Source organism: Triturus cristatus, chromosome 1_1, assembly GCF_964204655.1.
Source record: "Triturus cristatus chromosome 1_1, aTriCri1.1, whole genome shotgun sequence".
In the NCBI taxonomy this organism is placed as follows: Eukaryota; Metazoa; Chordata; class Amphibia; order Caudata; family Salamandridae; genus Triturus; species Triturus cristatus.
In genome coordinates this window covers 926,127,835-926,154,522 of record NC_140579.1, presented here as the reverse complement: position 1 = coordinate 926,154,522, position 26,688 = coordinate 926,127,835, and the positions used below count along the sequence as shown (strand labels likewise).

The following is a 26,688-nucleotide window of genomic DNA, read 5'->3' as shown; positions in this document are numbered from 1 at the left end:
GTTCTAGGAGCCAGAAGTCACCCCATCTTCTCATTATATTCATACATTTTCTCCTGCCAAACTAAATATTTATCAGCCGTTTTCTTGACAGATATATTGACAATTTTTGATTTAGCAGTAACTATTTCCAAAAAGGGCCACGTCAGCTCCAGAGCCAGAAGAGATCATCTCTATCAACTTTACCTCGGCTCTGGCTAAGTCAGCATATAGCCCCTGAATTAGCAATTTCTCTCTTTTCTGTTTCGCTAAGCTATACCTCATTGTCTCGCCCCGCAGTCAAGCCTTGAATGTATCCCATATCACGGTAATTGAGGCGCTACTATGGTTCTCTGACATAAACTGAGGGATCCAAGCCTGGGTATGTTTCACACACTGCGCATCTAAAAGGAGTGCCCTTTCATATGACCACGACCGGTCCATATTAGAATGCAGGGTCATTTCGATCTCAAACACGAGAGGGTTATGATCCTACATAACCCGGGGAAATGTCGATATAGAAAACTTTGGCCCCTAGCTTTTTGAAACAAAAAAAATATCTAACCTAACGTGAACCCTATGAGGAGCAGAGAAAAAGGTGAACCCAGGGTCCGCCTTCACATTCTCCCTCCACAGATCAATCAGCCCATGACTGCTCGATAGATCAATAAGGGTTCTATAGATTTGGGGTTTCCTACCATAGTAAATCTCCCCCCTTGAGTATTCCCATTATGGGGCAAATTGATATTATAGTCACCGCAAATTATAAGCGGGAGGGTCCAAAGCACCAACTCGTTATTTAACCAGAGAAAAAGAGGAGGGTCATCTAAAACCAGACCATACAAGGAATAGATAGTGAAAGTGTATGAGCCAAGACGACATTCTGTTATAACCCATCGACCTAAGCTATCTGATCGTGTTTGATCCCTGTTTTATTGTTGTAGAATCAATCAATAAATCAGGTTGCTTATAAAGTTCCAGGGCTTCGCAGCGAGGTAGGAGAAGGATTTTCAACCAGCCATGGTCTTGCAGATCCTTGGGATGGTGGCCAGGGCCAGTTGGGTGGAGTAGAGATGTCTGTGGGAGTGTAGAAGGAGAGGCAGTGGTTGAGGTATGCATGCCCGGCGTGGAGGGCTTTGTAGGCAATCTTGAGGAGCTTGAAGGTAATTCTTTTGTTAAAAGGTAGCCAGTGAAGGTCTTCGGGTGGTCAGTGATATGGCTGTGGCGTGGAATGTTCAGGATGAGTCTAGTGGAGGTGTTCTGGATGTTCTGCAGTTTCTTTAGGAGATTCTGGGTGGTGTCAGCATAGAGTGCATTGACGTAGTCGAGTCTGCTGCTGACAAGCGTATGGGTGACCGTTTTCTTGGACTCAGTGGGGTTCCATTTGTAGATCTTACGAAGCAGGAAGAGCTTGTGGAAGCAGGAGGACAAAACTGCGTTGATTTGGTGGTTCCTTGAGAGTGAGGAGCCCAGGATGAAGCTGAGGTTTTGTGCATGGTCCGTAGGTGTGGGGGAGGTCTGAGCACTGCAGGCCACCAGGAGTTGCCCCAGGTGGAGGGGGTGTAGCCCAGGATGAGGACTTTGGTCTTGTCTGAGTTAAGCTCAAGGCAGCTGTCCTTCATCCAGGTGGTGACTGCATTCATCCCATTGTGGAAGTTGCTCTTGGCAGCTGTGGGTTAGTCTGTGAGGGAGAGAATCTGCTAGGTGTGGTCGGCGTAGGAGAAGATGTTGAGTTTGTGACGAAGGCTGAAAGCGGGGCCATGTAGATGTTGAAGAGGGTGGGCTTAGGAAGGATTCCTGAGTCACACTGCAGCTGATCTCTGTGCATTCTTAGTTGAATGGTGGAAAGCCTGACTCTGTTTTCGGACGGCGAGGAAGGAGCAGATCCATTCTAGGACTTTGTCGCAGATGCTGGTATTATGGAGTCTTGCGCAAAGGGTGTAGGTGGAGATGGTGTTGAAGGTGGCTTAGAGGTCCAGGAGGATGAAGGCAGCAGTTTCGCCTCGGTTGAGGAGGGTGTGGATGTCATCTGTAGCAGCGAGGAGAGGGGTCTTGGTGCTATGGTTGCTTCTGAAGCCCGATTGGGAGAATTCCAGGATATGGATAATTTTGATGAACTCAGAAAGTTGGGCGTTGATGTCTTTCTCGATTACTTTGGCTGGGAAAGGGAGCAGAAAGATAGGTCTCCAGTTCCTGAGGTCCATTGGGTCAGCAGAGGGTTTCTTCAGCAGCGGTTGATCGCTGCATGCTTCCAGTCTTCCGGGAAGGTTGCGGACTCAATGGAGCAGTTGATGGTGTGGCAGAGTTCTGGTGCGATGAAGGTGCTGGCCCTGTTGAATATGTGGGGGAGGGAAGGGGTCCTAGGGGGCTCCGGAGTGTATGCTATTCATGAACCTGAGGGTGTCGTCAGGGGGTGAGGGTGATCCAGTTGGGCAAGGTCTTCTTGGGTCTGGAGCCATTGGGTGCGGTGATTGCGGATTGGGTGGGATGGTTGCGGAGCTGTCATATATCTTCTTGATCTTGCGGTGGAAGAAGGTGACAAGGTTGTCTCAGAGGTCTTCAGAGGAGGGAATGTCTGCTGTTTCTGTGGTGGGTTTGGCAAATTCTTTGACCACAGCGAAGAGTTCTTTGCTGTTGTGTGCGTTGGCATTGATGTGTTCCTGTATGACTGCTTTCTTTGTTGTTCTAATGAGGTGGCGGTGTGCGGTGATGGCAGTTTAGAAGGCTGCTTGGTCTGCTATGATCTTGCTGCTCCTCCATCTTTTCTCAAGCTGTCTGCATGTGTGCATTTGAGAGCTTGGGAGAACCAGCTGGCTTTCTTGGAGCGCTTGCTTGCCTGAGGGTTTCCTGAGGGGAACCAGTGTGTTGGCACAGTCGGAGATCCAGCGGTGGATGCTGCGTACTGAGGTGTTGGTGTCTGTGGATGTCATGGTGGTGGGGTTTTGTTGAGGGAGGTGATGCGCTGGTCTTCGATGACCTTGATCCAGTTTCTGCAAGGATCATGGTGGGCGTGGTGGCGTGCGGTGGGTTTGGTGAAGGAGAAGTGGGAGTAGTGGTGATCAGTCCAGTGTGGCTGACGGAGATGATGTTGATTGTAGAGAAGATGGGGTCAAGGGTGTATCCTGCTTAGTGGGCGTTGTGACCAGTTGTTTGAGTCTTATGGTTGCAAGGTTCTTCAGTAGGGATGAGGTGTAGTGGTCGTCAAGGTTGTCCAGGTGGAAATTAAGGTCGTTGAGGAGGATGTAGTCCGTTGAGGCGAGAGCATGGTGAGCGATGTTGGCTATGGCTTCACTGAAGGGGTGGCTGGGTCCAGGAGGCCTATAGACGAGGGTGCCATGGAGGGTGGCATTCGGGTTTGTCTGGATCTGGAAGTAGAGGTGCTCCATGTCAGGTGAGCAGTCATCAGAACTGGTTGTGAGGCGGAGGGGGTTTTTGTGTACGATGGTGATGCCTCCTCCAGGTCGGTTGATGCGGTCCTTATGGATGATTTTGTAGCTGTCGGGGATGGTGGTTAAGGTGTTAAGGGCTGAGGCGGGGTTCATCCAGGTGAACGTAAAGAAGGCAACATTGGGGGAGATGGAGTTGAGCAAGGCCCAGATCTCCACTGCATTTCTTTTGAGGGGGGGCTGGTGTGAGTATGGTGCATCTGAGGTGGTCGGGTCCGTTTTTTTAGGGTTGTGCAGTTGGTGGGTCTGGTGTGCGTCGATAGGCGAATGTTTAGTTACAGTTGGGGCAGGTGAACGGGCCTTGGGTGTTCCTCAACGACATGGGGTGGCAGGCAGTGGAACGTCCAGTGTTGAGGGCGTGGAGGGTGCTGGAGTAGTAGCGATGGATGGTTCACGGACCAGGGTCTGTGCTGCTTGACGCGTCCCAGGCACGGATGGGCACTGACGGGCTTGCCTTTGTTGCACATTTGGCACGCCAGCGACGCAGCCGTGCAGTGGCCACCATTAAGTAAGGTTTGGGGAGGGCTGGACAGCTGGGAGGCAGGAAGCAGAAAAACAGTGTTGAGGGGGGCGGGCTGCGGGGGACGAGCAGCGGAAATGGCATGGAAAGGGAAAAATGCACAAAAAAGCTGAAATAAATGAAAGTGAAAAAAGCTATAATAGATAAGAAAAGCAATAGAGCAGAGGAGCAAAAAGGAAGAAAGCAGAAGAACAGAGGGCAGAGAGCAGCAGCAGAGCCTAGATGCTCCCCACTGGAACACCAGAGATGAGGCGCAGTTGGGTGCCTGTGGGTGGAGGAGGGCCTGGAACTTAGGATCTGAAAGGGTCAGGGAGCAACAGCTACCAGGCGGAGCTGTGCGGCAAGGAAAGCAATTTACTGACAAGGTCAGTAAGATTGTTATTTCACACTGCAGCGGCTGCCATTAAGTACTGTTTGGGGAGGGCTGGACAGCTGGGAGGGAGGAAGTGAGAAGCAGGGAAATGGTGCTGGAGGGGGCTGGGCCAAGGGGGTAGAGCAGCGGCAAGGGGACGGAAAGGGAAAAAAGACGCCAAAAGAGCAGAAATAAGAGAAAGTGAAAAAAAGCAATTATGGATAAGAAAAGTAACAAATAGGTAAAAAGTAAGGTGAAAAAAGAGCAGAGTAGCAAAAAGACAGTGAGCAGCAGCAGAGCCGAGATGCTCCCCACTGGACCACCAGGGATGAGGTGCAGGCGGGTGCCTGCAGGTGGAGGAAGGCCTTGAACTTAGCACCTGAAAGTGCACTCCTCCCATCCTGACTTTTTCAGTGGTGATGAAGTATAATATAAGGCTCCATGCAATGATTTCCTTACCAAATCCCATTTCTTTCAACAAATGGAATAGATAGATAAAGTTATACATATAAAATGGAACGTAATATTTAAGGCACATATATTTTTGTCTGTCAAATAAATTGAAGTTAAAATACAGTATACTTAAATAGCATGTTTGATAACATAATTTTCATGTATTTTATGTGTATATTTTTAATTCTTATTAATTTTTGGGTTCTGTGTTCTATTGGGAGATTCACGGGTAATGCTATATATTGATTTATTTATTTACGGTTATTTAAAAAGCACATTGTACACTCAAACCTCTTGGTGCTATAGATGAAGTTCTGAGCAAATAGAGTTAGAACTGGATTAGTTGAGGAACTGCCAAGCTTTTAGGGTTTTACTAAAATATATTAAGGGAATCAGAAGATGGATGTTCAAAGGATTATGGTTACAAAGTTTAATAACCCGGATGGCTCAGTAGCCACAATTTAGCCTATTATGCTCATGGGATGATAAAGGTGGCTTTAGTTTCTCAGCGAATGTTATGTGAAAGCATACAGTTGATGAATTTCTTTGGGTCCACTTTCATGGTATATTTTAAAAAAAATATCTGCTTATCAAGTGGGAGCCAGTGCAACTGGTGAGGCTGCTCAGAACCTAAGTCAAACATATTTAAATAGCAAATGGTCCTGACATAAGATTTGTGCCTTTTGAAGGTAAGAGAGGTTTTTGTTGAGGCCTAAATAGGCAGATTTGCCATGTTCTATACATGAGTGTACAAAGGCATTGGCTACAATAATTATGTGACTGAAATAAACGAAAGAGAAATTCCTTCTGAGTGATTGAATATGACATGAGAAGCACTTAGTAACAAAGGCATTTTGTTTTCCTAAAGTTATGTCAGCATAGACCAAGATCACGGGCCTCAGAAACTGGACATTCACCCAGCGATGAGGACTGTAAGAAGGCATCTGAACAATTGGTTTTTTGGCAGTGAGTATGATGAAGACCCGGGATCATCATTAATTAATGACAAACTGTGTATAATCAGCATACATGCAGGTTAGAAAGTTGGAAAGTAAAGTAGCCAAATATCAGAGATAGAGATTGAAGTGAAGTGGTGATGGACGACCTAATGTACAGGGATGGCCTCTGATGAATGATGGATTCTTTGGTTGTTAAAAAGATTTTAAACATTAAGGAGCAGTATTTTTTAATGTAAGATTAGCTAGCTACTGAAACAGGATGATGTGATCTATTGTTTTTAAAGCTGCAGACAGATCCAGGAGGATTACATATATGTATTGCCCGAATTCTGTTGTGGCGGGGAAGCCAGTAATATAAATATATATATACATATATATTCTCCCCCAGCTACGCATGTTTACATGTGGGCTGGTTGGAGGAGCAGGTCCTCAAGGTAACTCATGCCAATGTTTTCAAGGAAAATGTTTTGTACTGGATGTGTTACATCGATGATGTTTTTGTAGTTTGGAAAGGCAGTGAAGCCAAAGCATCTCAATTTATTGAGGAAATCAATATCAACACTGCTAACTTAAAATTCACGTTTAATATGAGCAGCAGCAGTATTGACTTTTTAGATGTGAGAGGGTACGAAAGGGATGGAGCATTAGGCACGACGTTGCATAGGAAAGAAACAGCTGGCAATCTAATTTTACATGCCAGCAGCTCACATCCCAAGCATATGGTTGATAACATCCCATATGGGGAATTCTTTCGTCTTAAAAGGATTTGTAACAACTATGAAGATTTAAATAGATACATAGAGGAGGCATACAATAGATTCAAAGACCGGGGATATAGTGAGAAGATTTTGAAAACAGCTCTGAACAAAACAAGGGAAAGATCAAGAGAATCCCTACTCACTAACAAAGTGGAGAAATTACCTGATGACAAACCTGCTCCCAGGTTGATCACTGCTTTTAACAAGCAAGAGAGGAACATTTGTGCCATCATGAAGCATCATTGCCCGATTGTTCTAACAGATGGGGTCCTGTCATCAAGATTACCATCTCAACCTACTGTCACATACAGGAAGGGCATTTCTATGCGCACACAAATAGGGAGGGCATGTCCGGAATTAACAACAGCCAAAATGTGGCTACAGCCCAAGAATGGCTTTACCAAATGTACCACTTGTAGGGCTTGTAAGTTTGGTATAAATATCACACATTATTTTTCTTCCTTCAGCCCAGATAAGATAGCCATAAGGGGCAATTTTACCTGTAAGACTGATTTTGCTGTGTATGTCCTGACATGCACTTGTGGACTCAGATATGTGGGTAGTACTAAATTACAGGTGCATGTCAGGATATTAAAGCACCTACGCGCTATTGTCAATAACGACTCCACGTACCCAGTGGCTCGCCATTTTAAATCAACTCACAATAATGATCTTAGTTGTTTAAACTACTTTGTGGCAGCAGCCATTCCCAAATTTCGTCGGGGTGGAGATCGTGAAAAAGCCCTAAGACAGTTGGAATCGAAATTAATTCTTGAACTGGATACGAAGTTCCCATCTGGCCTTAATAACACAGAGGATTTGCACAATTTTTTATGATCTAGCAGTTTTAAGTTTGATCCTTCAAATCTGTTTTAAGTCCGTTTTTTATGTATCTTATCCTTTTTTTTTGTTAGATAAGGGGCATGTATACAAACAGTTGCTACAGGTGGATGATCTTAGTCAGGATATAAATATTTTTTGCGATTCAGGATCAATCTGTGGCCTATATGGTTTAAGGTATACATGCATTATAATGATAACACTATTAGTATTTACACAGCTGTATTTTTGTAAGTTTTGCACATTCAATAAACACTCTAGGTTTTAGCTCTATTTTTTGGACACAATCATATTGATAGTATAGTTATGTTGCCCATATTTTTGGTTATAAAACAAATATTAATTATAGTAGACCTTATGATGATGGTTTAGAGAACGCATTCATGCAGAGGCATTAAGTTATACCGGGTCAACACAAAAAGGTTGAAGACTAGATGTAGCCATGTTATTTATTAAGTTGCCTGTTGGTTGCTTTTTCAATAACCTTGAGGTACGACAAAACGTCATGACAGTATTTTGCACAGAATATAAGTTAACAATATTATTGAATTGTTCTTAGTATATTTATATATTTATATATTTTATATATTTATGTCATGTTTTACCTTGCCTTGTTACAGATGAAACTGGACTCATGGACTTTAATAATCTGTGTTTTAAAGAGTTTCAAATAATAATGAGATTTACCTCTGGACCTGGTCTCAACGAACATGTGAAGAAGCCCAATAGGAATATTTATGGACTTTCTCAATTTATATGGTTTACATATAACCAATGATTTATCTTACTAACAAGATGTGGAATATATATAGTAACAAAGCAACAATAAGGGGCACTTAAGAAAGAAAAAGAAAGAAGATAGAAAAAAGACTGTGTTTACCACTTAGATATATGCTTAACAATAGAATGTGTATTTTTTCTATGTTTATTCACGATGTGTGGTCACGTGGGTTTAGCATCACATTTTAAAATGGCAATGTAACTGTAGTATGTCAAGGATATGACATACTCTTACAATGTCTCATCCTTCAATTGGATGATAGGTCAAGAATGTTAGTAGTGTCATCTGTGATGTCACGGAACTCTACATGGCAAGTTTTTGTATGTAAACTGGTTCAGTTGTTGTTGGGGCCAGCTTCTGGATGGATGGGATCTCCATGGATTAAACTTACTATCATCAACTTATCTGCATCTTAGTGTCATTAATAGGAGGGATTTTACACTGGCGTAGTCGGCAGGATTCGAACCTGCGCGGGGAAACCCCAATAGATTTCCAATCTATTCATTCACCATTCTGCGTTCAGCTGTCCTCTTCTTCCCGCTGACGCGCACAGCATTCAATACATGCAATTCGCTATTGGAGTTTATTGTGTATTATTGTTTGTATGTTGTTAACTATTTTATTCCTTAAACTCAGGTAAATTCAAGTGTTTTGAGTATGCAAAACGTCACTGCAGCTCCATTTTTTTTATCAGAACCTGGCAGCCCTCAAATAAAATGGAAAAAATGGAAGGTGGTATTCGAAAGGTATGCTAGGGTATGCGGTCCTTCTCTAAGTGCAGAGAGAAGATCTGCTCTATTGCTGCACTGTTTGGGATCCGAGGGGCAAGATGTCTTTGACCATCTTCCTGACTTAACACGGGAGGAGGCGAATGGTCTCAATGACTATGAGGTTTGCATAAAAAAATTGGATAAACACTATTTACCGAAAGTGAGCACTATTTTGGAAAGATATACATTTGCTAAGAGAATGCAAGCTGAAGAAGAAACAGTGGAAGGTTATATTACTGTGTTAAGAAAACTCGCATCTTCATGCAAATTTGATGGGCTAACTGATGAACGCATACGTGATCAGTTCATGTTTGGATGTAATATTGAGAAGGTTAGGGAAGAGTTATGGTTACGCGATGAACCTACCTTGGATGAGGTTCTTGTTGTTGCCAAAAGGATAGAACATTCTATAAAATGTGTTGCTGTGTTAAAGAAAGATTTCACTAATGAATGTAAGGTTCAAGAGGTGAAAGGGGATAGCAAAGCAAATCAAAAAAGTAATGACAGGACTCATAAAGAATCCATGTCTGTAAAGAAGAAAATGCATGAGAAATGGAGTAATAGTAAGTGTTTCAGGTGTGGGAAAATGGGACACTTAGCTAACAGTCCGAAGTGTCCTGCTTTAGGGTTGTTATGCCCTAAATGCAAAAAGAAAGGTCATTTTGCTTCAATGTGCAATAGTAAAGGTACACCCAATGTAAAAAAAGTAGAAGTTCATGATTATAGTTATGATGAATATAACCCTGAAGACTATGAATGTGGTCAGATTGTAGTGCAGGTGGTAACTGGAGAAAAGAGTAAAAACTCACCATGTGATGAGATTTTGGTTGAAGGAGCAAGAACTAGAGTTCTATTTGATTCAGGAGCTAAGATTACTATAGTTTCTAGTGAATTTTATATGAACAAGTTGAAAGGCAAGGTAAAACTCCTTAAACCTGACATACGACCTTTGGCTTATGGGGGGGAGCCAATCAAGTTGCATGGATATTTCTTAGGTCTGATTGAGTACAAAGGGAAGTTAATTTCAGGGAAAATTTATGTATCTAAAAAGGGTGACAGCATCATCAGTTGGATCCATCAAGGCGATCTCGGGGTCTTTCTTGATCCTAATGGAGATCCTCCTATCCAATTCAAAAGTGATATCAACTCCATCAGGAAAGCAGAGGATGACAACATAGTTGATGATCTCAGGAGAGATTATCCTAATGTGTTTGATAAGAAGTTAGGATGTCTCAAAGATTACAAGCACAGGATTATACTTAAAAAGGATGCTACTCCGGTATGTTGCAAAGTAAGAAATGTTCCAATTTCAGTAAAGGATGACATGCAGAAAGAAATTATAAAATTAAAAGAGGGAGGCATCATAGAGGAGGTTGAAGGTACTGAATGGTTGGCTCCGGTGGTGGCAGCACGCAAGCCTAATGGGGACCTGAGGCTCTGCATTGACTTAAGACAATTGAACAAATGTGTAGTGATTGACAAATATCCCCTGCCAAATATAAATGAGTTGCTGTCCCTGCTGGGTGGTGCCAGAGTCTTTAGTTCAATCGATTTGACTTCGGCGTACCACCAAATAGAGTTGGAGGAGTCATGTAGAGACTACACTTCTTTCATAACACCTTTTGGTACATTTAGATTTAAACGCATGCCCTTTGGGCTGGTTTCGGCTTCTTCAGTATTTCTAAGGGTAATGGAGAAAATTCTTCAAGGTTTACCTGGTACGTATGTCTATCAAGATGATATTTTGGTCTTCGGGCAGGACACCTGTCAACATGACTTACGCTTGAAGTCGGTCTTGGGAAGGCTTTCAGACCACAATTTAACTATTAAAGCTGAAAAGTGTAAGTTTAGAACAGACTCTATTGACTACCTAGGACATAATATTACCTGTGATGGTGTAAAACCCAAAGTTGAGTTGATTAATACTATTCAAGAAATGAGTTCGCCGTCCAACAAAGGTGAACTTATGAAGTTTTTAGGAGTAGTAGAGTATTACTCAAAGTTCGTGAAGAATTTTGCTAATGGTGCAATGAATATGAGACATCTATTAAAGAAGGGTGTAGACTTTATTTGGTCGGAAAGTTGTGAGCAGGAATTTGAGGACATTAAAGGTAAACTCAAGGCGGCTCCTTCGCTTGCTAGTTTTAATCCGATGATTAAACCAATACTTATTACTGATGCTAGTGAAAAGGGATTGGGAGCTGTCTTGCAGCAGCAAGGCGTGGAAGGTTTGCAGACTATTATGTGCTTGTCACGCAGCCTCAAGGACCCTGAAACTAGATATTCAGTTGTTGAACGGGAGTCGCTTGCGGTGTATTGGGCTATAAAAAAATTGAAAAAGTTCCTTTGGGGAATTGATTTTGAAGTGAGGACAGATCACAAGCCTTTAGTTGAGATATTCACTAAAAAGGGTCTGGATTCTATATCTAGCAGGATTACCAAATGGATTATAGGGTTACAAGAGTATAATTTTGTAATTAAGTACATACCAGGGGTTGAGAATAACGTAGCGGATGTCCTGTCACGTCTCACTCCCATATCTGTATCCGAGGAAGATGATCGTGAGGATTCTGATGAACTAGTTTGTGTCATTGATCATAAGATTATTTGTGAGAAGAGGTGGTGTGATGAAATGGCTATGGATACTGTTTTAAATGAAATCATAGATCTAGTTAAGAAGGGTTGGAACAGTAACAAGCAAGGATCGGTTGACTCCAAAAGGTTTTGGGGGGTGCGTAATGAATTGTCGATAGAGAATGACCTCTTATTTCGGGGAACAAGACTTATTCCTCCTCTTAGTCTTAGGAAGGAACTCATAGATCTAGTTCACTCCTCTCATGCAGGCATTACAAAATGCAAAGAACGGTTGAGGATGTCATATTGGTGGCCAGGCATGGATATAGAAGTGGAACGTGCGATTCGTGATTGCATTCCATGCACGTTGAGTGATAAGTCTAAAAGCACACGTGTACAGCCTATGGTTTTAAGGAGACGTCCTGCGAATCCTTGGCAGGACATCGCCTTAGATATTCTGGGTCCAATACATTCAAATGGGTCTCAGACTTTTGTGTTAGTGGTAATTGATATGTTTTCACGGTGGCCTGATGTTTTCTTTCTTTCAACCATTGATTCGTCTCACATTATCAAATGTTTGAGTAATTTGTTCTCCAAAGAGGGAATCCCTGAATCTATTTTGACAGACAATGGAGTGCAATTAGTATCAGATGAGATGAAGACTTTTCTGGCATCTAAAGGCATAACACATAAAACTTGCTCTCTTTATCATCCTGAGGCAAATGGAATGGTGGAGAGATTTAATAGAGTGATTAAAGAAACAATTGCGTTATCTAAATCTTTGTCTTTAAATTGGAAAGATGAGGTGCTTAAAAAAATTGAAGAGTATAGATTAACTCCTCATTCCACCACTGGTAAGACACCTTTTCTTTTGTTCAGAGGAAGAGTCCCTAATACCAGTGTAGAACCCACTTGGGTTAATAGGTATGAGTTGGGTAAAGGTAAAGAAAGCAAGTGTGACAATGAATTGATTAAAAAGAAAGATGTAGAAAAAGGTAAATTGAGAAAGTCCTACTTTGATGAAAAAAAAGCTGTAAAAACAACCAAAGTTGTGGTGGGTGACTTGGTAATGATCAAACGTCCTGGCTTGGTGGGAAATTCGGTATCTAAGTTTATGAAACCCATGAAAGTCATTAAGGTGTTTAGGAATGCCATAAAAACTCAAGACCACAGAATCTGGAATTTGAACAGAGTTGTAGTAGTAAAAGGAAGAGTGAATGGATGTCATAGTGAAGGTGATGGTAATACGCACCCGCTGACACCTGAAGGTGGTAGGAATCGTGTTTCATCTAGAGTTTGTAAGAAACCATCTTATTTATTAGACTATGTTTAAAGAATTTCTTTTATCCTTTTATGTATAGAAATGTAATACTAGTGTAATTTAATTTTGTGTAACGAAGGGAGGTGTGTAGTATGTCAAGGATATGACATACTCTTACAATGTCTCATCCTTCAATTGGATGATAGGTCAAGAATGTTAGTAGTGTCATCTGTGATGTCACGGAACTCTACATGGCAAGTTTTTGTATGTAAACTGGTTCAGTTGTTGTTGGGGCCAGCTTCTGGATGGATGGGATCTCCATGGATTAAACTTACTATCATCAACTTATCTGCATCTTAGTGTCATTAATAGGAGGGATTTTACAGTAACCTCTCTTCGTTGATGTGAACAAGGGCGAGTGACGCCCGAAACGCGTCTTCAAAGGATTTAACAGCTGGAATATATAATTTGCTGCCTTAAATCAGTGGTTCGTAGTTCCTTGGTGGCTGGGTCGGCTGAGACGAAGCTGCGAGCAGACGAAGGATCAGATATATATATATATATATATTCAATGAAAAAACCAAAGGTTTCACACACGTTATAGTTAGCTGGACATTTTACTCGTAAAAAACCATTGAAATTCCCCCGTTATAGTTAGTTAAGCTAACTATAACTCGCGCGCCCGCAATGCACTGCTGATGACGTCACATATTACATCACTCATGACATGGTCAGTGACATCACTCATGACATCACTGATGACATCTCAAATGACATCACTGATGACATCACTGATGACATCATCCCGTGAATGTGTGTTTTTCTGAAAATTAAATATGTTTTATATATGTATATCTCAAGGTCGATGGAAGAATAAATGGGTATATAAGTGTCTAAATGGATGATTTGTTTTTGAAAAATTGATTGTGTAACTGACTGATTAGGTGTATCATAGTGAATACATGGCTTAGTGAGTAATGTTTAAATATGTATAAATCTGTATCAGTCTTTCACTTTGTGTATAAGTGGCTGCATGGGTTGGTGAGCAGCTACATGAGTGTTTGTATGGGTTATTAGTTGTTTTTTTGAGTATCAGTCTGAGTGTCTGTATGGTTCGGTGGGGGGTATTACGTAGTGCATAGGTGCATGAATGAGTGACTCACTGCTTGTATGTGTTGAAGATAGTATGTATGCAGGACTGCATGGGTGGATGAGTGTGTGTATGGGTGTGTTAGTGAGTGAATGACTGTCTCTACAGTGTCTTTATGAGTAACTACATATGTTTTAAACTAGTATATGTTACTATTGGTGTATATAAGTGAGTATATGTGAGCGTGAGAGATTGAAAGAGTTCCTGTATGAATAAGTATGTGTTTCTATAAGTGATTGTTTAAAAGACTAAGTATGTGTAAGTTTTTGTAGAAGTAAGTGTGGTGGTGTGTGTATAACTATATGCAAGTAAATGGATGTTTGATTCTTTATTAGCATGAGTGACTATGTGTGTGAGTAACTCTACGGATGAGTGGCATTGTGTAACAGGATGTATAGGTGTATGAGAACATATGATGAGTGAGTACATGTATGAGTGACTGTATAGGACTGTTGGTGAATGAGTGGATGTGTATGTGGATCTTAGAATTACTGAAGAGGTTGTTGTAACTGGTATTGGTATGTCCATTGTTTTGAAAAGTTTAGTCTCTATTTATAAATGTGTGTATCAAAGGTTATATTAGGGTGAGAGGAGGTCTGCCACACTATCACAAGGATGATGTCATCAGTGATGTCATCAGTGATGTCATTTGAGATGTCATCAGTGATGTCATGAGTGATGTCACTGACCATGTCATGAGTGATGTAATATGTGACGTCATCAGCAGTGCATTGTGGGCGCGCGAGTTATAGTTAGCTTAACTAACTATAACGGGGGAATTTCAATGGTTTTTTACGAGTAAAATGTCCAGCTAACTATAACGTGTGTGAAACCTTTGTTTTTTTCATTGAATTTCTAAGGTTTTCTAAATGCTAATTCCTAACTATAACGTGTGTGAAACCTATGGTTTTTTCATTGAATTAGCAAGGTTTTTTAAATGCTAATTCCTAACTATAACGTGTGTGAAACCCATGGTTTTTTCAGTGAATTTGCAAGGTTTTTTAAATGCTATTTTTTTTTTTCTTCTATTTTTTTAAACATATTTTTAATTTAATGTTCTAACCTTTTATAAAGACTATGGTTAAATTTTTAAAATTCTTTAATATGTCTTTTTAAATATATTTCATAAAATAAACATGTTATAATTTTTTGCAGTACATTTTTTCCTTTTTTTTTAGTACGCGTACCGTAAGCTTACGGTAAGCGTACGGTTTACGCAATGCCCGTAATTTATCTACGCTGTTTGCGTATAGTTACGCAATTTGCGTAGCCGCGCGTACTCCGCGTGGGACGCGTACGCGTGTACGCTACACGCGCACGTTACGCGGAAGTGTCGGGTAGTGACTGTTATGCGCATGCGCGCAAGCGCGTGTCTTTTTTACGCGCATGCGTACTTTTGCCGTAAGCGCACCGTAAGCGTACCGTAAGCGTACGGTAGGTCATGTGATCATGAAACACAACTTTTGATTGGATGAAACTACTTTCAGTTCTAGAACTCTCCTACACCACACCCATTCCCCTCATTTCTGCTTGTGATCCCTTAGGAGAAGGAGCTGGGTTGTCTTTGTGATACGATGGCAGAACAGCAGAGCCCTTCTGAGAGTGAGGCTAGCACTAGCAGCACTACCTTGAGGCAGAGAGCGAGGAAACAAAAGACCTCTTATGTATGGGATTATTTTACTTTTCCTGAAGGCCAGCTAAAGGTAAATGCACCCTTAGTGACTTGCAAGCTGTGTCAGCGTGTACTTTCAAGAGGTAATCCTGACAGGAAGTATTCCTTTGGGAATCATACCATGATGAGGCACCTCAAGGATGTACACAAAAGGACACATGCTCGACTTTTTGGAGGTAACCCTTCAGAAAGTCAACCAAGCACATCCACAGCAGCTCAGCCTGGACCATCATCTGCAGGGCTGACTCCTTCTTCTGCAGGTCAGGTGAGCCCTTCATCTGTGGGGGGAGCATCTCCTTTTGCTGGCCCTCTGGAAATTAACCCTCGATTTCTGAGGGTTGATATTCGATGTGCCTCTTGTCATGATCTAATTTGTCATAGGGAGACCAGTATTTCCCTAGTGAACCTCAAAATAGATCAGCACACTTGTCACAGAGACTAATTTTCCCATTCTTTCTTTCCTCTCTCCCTGCATGAACACAACGGCTCTTTTAAGAGCCAACCTTATCTTTCATCTTTTTTTTATAGATGTTTTTAAAAACTTTTTTATTTTTTTTTACCGTACGCGTATGGTGCGCGTAATTTTTTTTTTTTTTTTAAAAAACACTAAAAATCAATAATCACATTACAAGGACTTTGAAACACTACAATTATTATTATTGACTTACCATACCCACTCAAAAAAATATTTATTCATTTGTTTTTTTTAAAAAAATTGCTTTAAAAATGGTTCTAGTTTTCGAAAATTTTCTATATCAATCTGAAAAAAAAGAAAAAAGTATTAATATTTTTTAAACATTTTGAAATACAGTACACGTATTTACATATTTACCAAAAAATATTTTTGCCTTATTTTTGCTGTTTTCAGAATATATTGCATTTCACTTTAAATTGTGAAAGCAATTGCATTCATCATTTAACAGCGGGCAAAAAAAAAATAACAATCTCAAAGATTGTATTAAAAAAGCCCAGAATCTCTTCTCACTTAAACTTAACATTACAGAAATGCATAATATTCTAAAAAAATATCATCAAAAAACAATACTTATTTCTTTAAAATACCGTCTGATATTTTTGTTTCAGAAGTATAATCACAATATTATATCTCAAATAACTCCACAATACATCTGATTCCATTTCCTTTAGGCCAAATAGTAATTTTAAAATTTTTGGGGGATTAAATTTCCAATGGTAATCCAATAAAATTCTAAAGTTTAATTTGTCCAGATCTCACCGATTCTCTGTAACATTTTGGTTCCCGAAATTTTTTTAAATAATTTATTAAGTCCACAATAGAATTGGTTACTTTTCCGCATGGCCAAATAGTAATTTTTAAAATCTTTTTTGAAAAAATTTCCAATGGCACTCCAATAACATTCCAAAATTTAAATTGTGCAGATGTTACCGATTTTCTCTAAATTATTGGTTTTTGAAAGTTTCATTAAAAATTAAAAAAGTCCACATTACAATTGGTTATCTTTCCATTAGGCCAAATGATAATTTAAAAAATCTTTTTTTAAGAAAATTCCAATGGTAATCCAGTAAAATGGTAAAATTATTTTGTCCAGATCTTGCCAAGTCTCTCTAAAATTTAGGTTTCAGGAAGATTTGATAGGAATTTGCTAAATCAAAAGGCAAACGTTGTTTGAAAATCAATTGGGAATCATTACACAGTGTCCAGCCTTTTTCACATTTAAGATAAACTGTGTAATGTCCAGAAGTAACAGTAGGTCCATCATGGAAAATTATTGCAACAGTTACAAAAGTTTTTCCTGAAATTGATAATTGCTGTCCTGTAAACTTATTTATTAAAGTATCCAATTTTGAACCATCAGCTCTACATCGTTGCATCATTAAAATTACATACTGTCCGTATTCCTTTAAAATTAATGTTGAAAACATGTCAGATTTACACTCACCGCATTTCATGCTATGATTAGCATCTTTAACTAATTTTGCAAAAGTGACTGTTTTACTCTCTGGCAATGTCAAATAAATAAACCTTTCATTATCAACATTAGAGCCACATATATTATAACAGTTTTCACAACTATGTTCCCATTTATAAGAGAGACCAAATAAAATATCAATTGCAACTTCTTCTTCTTCCAGTACTTGAAGAAAATACATCAAATATTCGTGTGCATCTTGCTGTTCATTTTGAGAAAACTGTGTTCGTCCTGAACATATATCTAAAAGTTTTCTAATTTCAGTAGCACTTTCTATTTGAGTTTTATCTTTACTCAGCTTTTGAAAAAGGAGACTCAGCTCAGAACAGAATCTTTTTCCCTGATTTACTATTATCTGCTCTTGCAAACTTTCCAGATAAAATGCAACATTCAGCACTACATTTGCGTAGCAGTTGACACCAGAGCTATTGTCAAAATGACATCCTACAACCTGTTCTTCATTTTACTTTTTCTTTTTGCTTGCAATTACATCACTCCTCTTTTTTTTCCTCTTCTCTACATCTTCATTACAGATATTCTCATTTTTTCTTTTACGAGAAACTACACGTTTCTCCAACACAGGATACTGACCTAAATGAGGAGCATAGCTTCTTCTTAATCTATTATACTCCTTTACACAGTTTGTATCAGCACTAACTTTTGAATCATCAAAGTCTATCATGAATAAACCTGATAATGTTTTCACTCGTGACAAAGCAACATATGCCATACCTTCTTTGAACACAGTTGAACCAATGTTCACAAATGTACAATCTACAGTCAATCCTTGAGACTTGTGAATAGTTACAGCATATGCTAGAGAAAACGGAAACTGCTTCCTACGTACATATAAGTCTTTCACAAGCATGAAACGAACTGTACAACGACAAATATCTTTAACTTATTCTATCTGATCAAATTTTATTTTTAAACATTCAATTCCATCTTTTTTCTGATAATTAATAAAACCCACAACTCTTCCCATAGCTCCATTAACTAAACCTTTTTCAACATCCAAATTTCTTCTTAAAAATACTCTACAGTTCATGCAAACATATAGATTTTTTTCTAATCCAGCTGTTTTGGAGATGTTCTTCTCTAGTGAATCCAATTTATTTTTCAGTTTGCCTGTTACTGTGACAGTAATTCTTCCATCCTCAATTTTGTCCACTGCTTCCAATTTCCTGATCTCTTCCTTTTCCAATTTCAAAAGCTCCTCATTAAATATTGAGCATTCACGTAGAGTTGGCATTAAGCAGATGACACTTTTGTTTTCTGCAATGTTCTTGTATATTTTCTCTGCAACTATTTCTTCCTTTGGAAATAAATTATGTAGCAGCCGACTCTGTAATGCTTTTTTGCCAACTTCTGTGAGTAGTCCAATTCTGATATCTTTCAGAATACTTCCATATTCTTCATCACTTGCTTGCCTCATATTAGTAGTAAGTTCCTTGTACTCAAAGAAGGACCAAATATTTGTATTTCCGATGCTTCCCAATGACTTCTTCGTGTCTTCATGTGTGACAGTATTAAACACTGGTTGTCCTTTAACTGGAGGAAGTTGCAAAAGATCTCCAAAAACTATGACGTGTTTTCCACCAAATAACATGTCATAGTCTGTCTTCAAAATTTGCTGCATTCTTAAATGCACAAAGGCAAGCATTAAGTTTGATACCATGCTCACCTCATCAATAATGAGAACTTGCATCTTCTTCAATACTCTTGAAACTTCCAAGGATGCTTCTCCAGTTAGCTTGTTGTATTGTATTTTGTTCTCATGCTCCACTGGTAACATTAGCAAACGATGTAAAGTGATTCCTTTTATGTTATATGCTGCTAACCCAGTTGGAGCAGTAACCACACAAGACAAAGTAGAATCTGTTTTTTGCTGTAGGTAGCTTCTGATGACTTTTATAAGGAAACTTTTTCCAGTTCCAGCTTGTCCGCTTACATACATCCTGATTGGATGAAATGATGTGCATGAGCACTCTTTTTTTTCATGTAGAAATCCGTGATCAATTTTGTTTCTGATCTCTTCATAAATTTGTTGCTGCTCTTGATTCAGTTGTCTTTCCAAATTTTCTAAGTCTATAAATTCTTCTTGAGCTTGATTCATAGCCGTTTCCACTTCATTCATGGCTATTGATGCTTCATTTTCAACGATTGGTTGTCCTAGGGGATCTTGACTGAGTGTTCCTGAACTTTGGCTGTCCTGAGAACTGTCTCTAGCTATTTCTGCTGCAATTGTAGTTTCCTGTTCAATTTCTTCATTTAACATTTGCAGATAACTTGAGAATGTACTGCATTGTATGCTGTCTTTGCAAGCATTAAAAGAATCTTCATAGCTTTGAAATTCTCCCAGTAGTTCATCCTCTGTACGCCATGGTTTAAACAACTCTAAAAGAGCCAAGTAGTAAAATTCCTTCTTGTCAGTAGTGTCGCAACTCAGCTTCCTGTGATTTATCAAACTTCCTTTTGTTTGCTTCACCAAACATCCTTCCTCACCAACGACTTTATATTTTCCATTGTTGATGTCTTCTGCGGCTTTCCGTGAATAAATGTAGTTCTGCAGCACTCCATAGAGACACATGTTCTCCAGATGTTGACTTCTCTTGGGATAATATGTGTCCAACATGTTTGATTTCAAAATATCTGTACTTTCTGGGTCATTCTCGGCCAAATATTCAATTTCTCCAACAGATTTCAGTACCCGATTTCTCATTGCTGCAAGGCCTAAACTTGCCCAAATTCTTCTTCTTGACTTCGAGTAGAGACTTGCAGAAGATAACCTATCTGAACATTCGTAGGATCCAATTTCTCGATGCGATAACATCTTCAAACTGAAACTGTACAGCTTCTTACTGACAGTCTTCTCGTGAGAAATCTCTTCCCACATTTCCTTCAATTCTGTTTTTTCTGATTTCGTAATGTAAGACGTTACATATCGAGCAACAGCAATGGAATTGTCAGCTACATACTGTATATCCATGTTAGCGTTCCACATGGATAAAATGACTGGGTTGTAGTCATTTATATTTTTTGATTCTTCTTTTCTTTTTAGGTTGTAGGTATTCTTAGGTGATTTTCTTGTGATAGTATGTCTCACAGCTGACATAAAACTGTTGACTCTTCCATTTGAAAGAACAGGTCTAGGAAATCCAAATCGACATTTAGTGTAGTATTTATCTTTGCTCTTGTATTTCCGTCGACAGTATTTTCCACACCGATGACTTTGGAAACGTAAAACTTGCTCCTTTAACTTTTTCTCTTCTGTGCTTTTTGGTATAGCACATGTTGCATATTCTTCAATGAAAGATAACACTGCTTCATCAGTATCTGTTCCAAACTTTGGGGCATCCTTGATCCACAACAGCATATGAATATGAGGAGCACCTCTTGCCTGGTACTCTTTTCTCCAAAAGAAATCTACTACTTCTCCAAGAGGTGGATTTTTTTTATTGCAGATGAAGGACATCATAGCCTCAAATCTATGATTGAAATATCTGCAAACATTAACCGGATCCAATGAGCACAGTTCTCCTGCTGTCTTGTATTCGATGTTTTTAATGTTTGAATTTGCCTCTCGTAGAAAATCCAGTAAATCATCCCAAGCGTACTCCGCACAGCTTAGGGTAACGAACCATGTTGGTGTTCCTAAATTCCGTAACATGCATTTTAATTCACCATGGCGTCGGTACCAATATTCATTTGTCCCACGCTGACAAGCCATCAGATTGATCAGTTGTGTTTCCAAATGATCATCTCGGTGCTGCACTTTCTCCATAAAATCCTTAGCAGACACATTTTGTAAATGTACTCCACTTTTTAAAATGTGATTTACTGCATAAGACAGTGCAGACAAGTCGCTTTCAAATAAAAGATGGAATAAATAAGAAATACTTTGTCGAAATCTGGGATCTTCAGCATATAGTCTTGTAGTCCGATACTCAGAAGCTGGAATCTGTTCTGGACGTTCATCGTATCGTCCTCCTTTTCCTTTAGGAAACAGCTGGGGAAAACATCGAGCTTCCAAGCTCTCCTCCCATACACTCACGGGAGTTCCTTTTGCTTTCTTCATCTGAAAGAGATCAATATTATCTCCCATAACTTCTTTTGAATGAAGAGGATGTATGCTAAAATGTTCATAAATTTCTTCTTCCTTTGACTTGTCCACTTTTTCTATTTGTCCAGTTGGTGTTTCTGTGTCTTCTTGTAAATCTTCTTCTTCTTCTTCTTCTATATAAATTGATTCATACCATTTGTTATTCCTTTTCAAATACAAATTTGCTCTTTGTACTTTCCGCACATCTACCAGCTCCTGCCAAATCTTCTTATTCTTTGTAGGTACACCATTAACCAGAATAACTAATGGTTCAGTTTCCAAAGTATCCGCATCAATAGTTTCCATATTTTTTTTCAAATCCAAGGGCAAATACACCACTCTTCCTTTTAAACCTCTCAGTAAATCAGAAGGAGGTAATTTACCAGTTTTGGGCTCCATACGTACTATGGTCTGGAACGGATGAACACATTGAATGAGTATAGACTCATATGTATTTAATTCAGAAAGTTCAGCAGGAATAGCATCCAATTCTAAATTATTATGTACAGCTCTGGTCGGCATTCTATTTTCCTCTAACTTGTTGTAACAGTATTTACAAATACGCTGATCTTCACCCAAATCAAAACAATTTTCTAGAAATATATATGTGGCAAAATCCTTCCACTTATAATTATCTTCATTTTCACTCTTTCTGTAGAGATCAACATTCCTAGTTTGTTTTCTATAATGAGTTCTGCGGCAACAAATACAAGTAAAATTTGGTCTTTCATTAGAGACTATTGCAAATTTTGTTATGTGATCATTAAATGTGTTACTTACAGAGGGTTCTACATTCTCTTCCACTTCTTCCTCATTTACTGTGTCCTTCTCTGCACTGTTTTGTTCAGGACCAAAGTAACAAAACTGAATTTCATCAACAACCTTCTCTACATCTGATACCGTTCCTCGGAACAGAGCCCTATTCAATTCATTTAATTTTATTGCTGGACTTTTGGCAAAATACAACCGTCTCACAAACTTTCTCATTTCAGTATGATGAACAGCCAGCATCCTAAAATGATGGAAAACACTATTGCACACTTTTCTAGATAGACAAGCCAGAGAATGACCCTGCAAACCAGTATTCTCTCTCACTCTGCATGGATCCAGACTTTGAAGCACCTTAATCTTCTGTTTTATACTTTTTTTACTATATTCTCTTAGAAACTCTCGAAATTTGTCAATAGATTCCTGACGCACAGTGCAAATACTACTACAATTCCAAGTGTACACTGGGGCTTTAGGACGTCTCCCCATAGCCTCATCTGCCATCACTTGTACCTCATCTCTTGGAACCATTATCTCCTTCTCCATTATGCAACCATTTTTTACTTCGTAAGAACGACCTCTGATGTCAACTGCATGCAGCAAACTATTACTTTGAAAATAGCTCTCTTCATTAAAAAAAGGTTCACTACTTGAACTATGCATCCACTTTCCTAAAAACACTTTACAAAAGTTTGTTCTGTTCACTACTCTTTTCCTTTTGCTATGTGATTTCAGTACATTAACCATTTTGTCTAATGTACGCATCCTATTCAAAATTAAAATGAATAGTTTCCTTTTTAATTCTAATGCCTTTGCTGCAATGGCTTCTATTTCTTTTTTTCTTTTATAAAACTTTGTCTTTTTCTTATATTTCTTCACATCCTTCATCAAATTGGACATAACTCTTCTCTGAAACATTTTTCTACGTATCTCTTTAAACGCTGTTTTTCTATTTATATAAATCTTTTCAGTTGCTGAAGGTATATTTGCATTAACTAAATTGTCAATTTTTTCCTCTCCTTTTTTTTTCAAAACATCCTTTCGAGTACAGACATTTTGTACATTTTTCATTCTTTTGAATATATTTTTTAGAAATTGTTTTTTCTGCTTACCAGAAGATTTTTTCTTTCTCCCAACATGAGCATCTTCTACTAACTTTGGTCCTCTAGTTGTCTTCAAATATAGGTTTTTTTTTTGCGTTTTTTGAACTCTGGATTTTGTAGGCATCTTAAATTTTGTCCACTGCTCTTCAGCAATACCTGAAAAAAACTAAAAAAAAATTCCTTTATTTTATTTAAATATATTACTACATTTCTTTTCACAATAGTCACAAAACGTAATTTCTTTGCCAATTTGAATGCACACTTACTGCTCTTTTTTTTTGGCAAGTTAAAATCACTTTTACAGACTGACACATTATGAAACCACTTTTCAGTTTTTTTAAAAAGCCCATGTCCAGACTGCTTTTTCAGACCACCACCATGTGTATCCTCGGTGACTGCCTACACTCCAGCAAGGGCAACCAGCCTTAGTGATGCTGAATGTATTTGCATTACAGACTGAAACCTCAAAACCCCACTCGCTTCTAAATACTGTGCATGATTATACATGGAAAGGAGCTGGGTGTGTGCTAAGAGTCTGCTTCTTCCCCCAAAAAATCGCTCCCCCTTTTTCCTACTAATGCAACTGTGAAATCACCAGAGCAAAACGCAATAAATCTCTGCCTGTAATTCCTATTTCCACACAGTCATGTTTTCACATTAGTCCCAAAACGAAATTTCTTTGCCAATTTGAAAGCACACTTACTGCTCTTTTTTTTGGGCAAGTGAAAATCACTTTTACAGACTGACACATTATGAAACCACTTTTCAGTTTTTTTAAAAAGCCCATGTCCAGACTGCTTTTTCAGACCACCACCATGTGTATCGTCGGTGACTGCCTACACTCCAGCAAGGGCAACCAGCCTTAGTGATGCTGAATGTATTTGCATTACAGACTGAAACCTGAAAACCCCACTCGCTTGTAAATACTGTGCATGATTATACATGGAAAGGAGCTGGGTGTGTGCTAAGAGTCTGCTTCTTCCCCCAAAAAATCGCTCCCCCTTTTTCCTACTAATGCAACTGTGAAATCACCAGAGCAAAACGCAATAAATCTCTGCCTGTAAATCCTATTTGCACACAGAGTCATGTTTTCACATTAGTCACAAAACGAAATTTCTTTGCCAATTTGAATGCACACTTACTGCTCTTTTTTTTTGGCAAGTGAAAATCACTTTTACAGACTGACACATTATGAAACCACTTTTCAGATTTTTTTAAAAAAGCCCATGTCCAGACTGCTTTTTCAGACCACCACCATGTGTTTCCTCGGTGACTGCCTTCACTCCAGCAAGGGCAACCAGCCTTAGTAATGCTGAATGTATTTGCATTACAGACTGAAACCTCAAAACCCCACTCGCTTCTAAATACTGTGCATGAGTCCACATGGCAAGCAGCTGGGTGTGTGCTAAGAGTCTGCTTCTTACCCCAAAAAATCGCTCCCCCTTTTTCCTACTAATGCAACTGTGAAATCACCAGAGCAAAACGCAATAAATCTCTGCCTGTAATTCCTATTTGCACACAGAGTCATGTTTTCACATTAGTCCCAAAACGAAATTTCTTTGCCAATTTGAAAGCACACTTACTGCTCTTTTTTTTGGGCATGTGAAAATCACTTTTACAGACTGACACATTATGAAACCACTTTTCAGTTTTTTTAAAAAGCCCATGTCCAGACTGCTTTTTCAGACCACCACCATGTGTATCCTCGGTGACTGCCTACACTCCAGCAAGGGCAACCAGCCTTAGTGATGCTGAATGTATTTGCATTACAGACTGAAACCTCAAAACCCCACTCGCTTCTAAATACTGTGCATGATTCCACATGGTAAGCAGCTGGGTGTGTGCTAAGAGTCTGCTTCTTCCCCCAAAAAATCGCTCCCCCTTTTTCCTACTAATGCAACTGTGAAATCACCAGAGCAAAACGCAATAAATCTCTGCCTGTAATTCCTATTTGCACACAGAGTCATGTTTTCACATTAGTCCCAAAACGAAATTTCTTTGCCAATTTGAATGCACACTTACTGCTCTTTTTTTTGGCAAGTGAAAATCACTTTTACAGACTGACACATTATGAAACCACTTTTCAGATTTTTTAAAAAAAGCCCATGTCCAGACTGCTTTTTCAGACCACCACCATGTGTATCCTCGGTGACTGCCTACACTCCAGCAAGGGCAACCAGCCTTAGTGATGCTGAATGTATTTGCATTACAGACTGAAACCTGAAAACCCCACTCGCTTGTAAATACTGTGCATGATTATACATGGAAAGGAGCTGGGTGTGTGCTAAGAGTCTGCTTCGTCCCCCAAAAAATCGCTCCCCCTTTTTCCTACTAATGCAACTGTGAAATCACCAGAGCAAAACGCAATAAATCTCTGCCTGTAAATCCTATTTGCACACAGAGTCATGTTTTCACATTAGTCACAAAACGAAATTTCTTTGCCAATTTGAATGCACACTTACTGCTCTTTTTTTTTGGCAAGTGAAAATCACTTTTACAGACTGACACATTATGAAACCACTTTTCAGTTTTTTTAAAAAGCCCATGTCCAGACTGCTTTTTCAGACCACCACCATGTGTATCCTCGGTGACTGCCTACACTCCAGCAAGGGCAACCAGCCTTAGTGATGCTGAATGTATTTGCATTACAGACTGAAACCTCAAAACCCCACTCGCTTCTAAATACTGTGCATGATTCCACATGGTAAGCAGCTGGGTGTGTGCTAAGAGTCTGCTTCTTCCCCCAAAAAATCGCTCCCCCTTTTTCCTACTAATGCAACTGTGAAATCACCAGAGCAAAACGCAATAAATCTCTGCCTGTAATTCCTATTTGCACACAGAGTCATGTTTTCACATTAGTCACAAAACGAAATTTCTTTGCCAATTTGAATGCACACTTACTGCTCTTTTTTTTTAGCAAGTAAAAATCACTTTTACAGACTGGCACATTATGAATCCACTTTTTAGATTTTTTTAAAAAGCCCATGTCCAGACTGCTTTTTCAGACCACCACCATGTGTATCCTCAGTGACTGCCTACACTCCAGCAAGGGCAACCAGCCTTAGTGATGCTGAATGTATTTGCATTACAGACTGCAATCTCAAAACCCCACTCGCTTCTAAATACTGTGCATGATTCCACATGGTAAGCAGCTGAGTGTGTGCTAAGAGTCTGCTTCTTCCCCCAAAAAATCGCTCCCCCTTTTTCCTACTAATGCAACTGTGAAATCACCAGAGCAAAACGCAATAAATCTC

At 39.4% G+C, this 26,688-nt stretch overlaps 1 protein-coding gene and 1 long non-coding RNA gene across 2 annotated transcripts in view; one reads left to right on the top strand and one right to left on the bottom strand.

The window, feature by feature from the left end:
- LOC146871303 (uncharacterized) overlaps window positions 1-8,488 on the top strand; it is a 112,590-nt gene extending 104,102 nt beyond the window's left edge. Inside the window, exons 2-3 of the long non-coding RNA XR_014980981.1 lie at window positions 5,616-5,713; window positions 7,925-8,488. This is a non-coding gene — a long non-coding RNA (uncharacterized LOC146871303). The remainder of the gene's footprint in view (window positions 1-5,615; window positions 5,714-7,924) is intronic.
- LOC146871302 (gastricsin-like) overlaps window positions 1-26,688 on the bottom strand; it is a 302,303-nt gene that overhangs the window by 189,751 nt on the left and 85,864 nt on the right. The window lies entirely within an intron of this gene.